Genomic DNA, 996 nt, shown 5'->3' on the forward strand with positions numbered 1-996 from the left:
ACGTACCTTCGTTCTCACGTGCAGCTACAGGAGGTTGGTTACTTACTATACGACTGTTTACGTACCTTCGTTCTCACGTACAGCTACAGGAGGTTGGTTATATACGTCCTTTTGTTGCTGACGTTAAATAGAAGACTTCATAAACAAGTCGGTGACCTGGTAACATCAAAGATATTACCAAAAATGTGCTCACGTGAATTGAAGCTGACACTACGCAGGCCAAAAGGTTCGGTTCGGGTTTATGTACTATACTGGGCATGGGGTCACTTCTGATCTCTGTGCGTGTATCTTTACCGACAATCAACAGCACGTTGATTTTAGTGGAATATAACGCGTACTGGTCTGGGAACAAAACACAACAAACACGCGGGTATAACTTCAAGCAACTATAATAATTAATGATTCACCTTCATCATACTTGTTGGATACATATCTATAATCAGAAACAGGATTTGAATTAAACGATAAAGAAACGTCAATTACAAAAGATATAAAATCAATTATTAGCTCACCTGCCCGAAGGGGTAGTGGCAAGGGTTATATAGGAGACTGCACTCTATGACCCTGTGCCAGAAGCGGTACTCTCGAAGCCTAAATGTTGCTACAATGTAGCTAATATACCACCGCCCTAGCTGTTAAATATACTAAGTAACAATCCGCTAAAATTGGGAGATATCAATGTCGGTAGCTTATCCTTTGCAGATGATTTACTGATTTTATCAGAATCCCCTGAGGGTCTTCAGAAATCTCTAAATGACCTTGAAAAGTATTGCACTAAATGGCAGCTCTCAATTAATACTAATAAAACTAAAGCAATGATTTTTCAATCTAGACGCGGTGTCCAAACAACTAGCAAGAAAGTAAAACCGTTTTTATTTAATAAAAAGGAAATTGAACAAGTTGCCGAATATAAATACTTATGCACAACGCTTTGTAACAACGGTAAATTCCCGTTAGCAGTTAAAGAACTTTGTGCAAAAAGTAAAAAAGTTCTAT

Source organism: Mizuhopecten yessoensis, unplaced genomic scaffold, assembly GCF_002113885.1.
Source record: "Mizuhopecten yessoensis strain PY_sf001 unplaced genomic scaffold, ASM211388v2 scaffold8221, whole genome shotgun sequence".
In the NCBI taxonomy this organism is placed as follows: domain Eukaryota; kingdom Metazoa; phylum Mollusca; class Bivalvia; order Pectinida; family Pectinidae; genus Mizuhopecten; species Mizuhopecten yessoensis.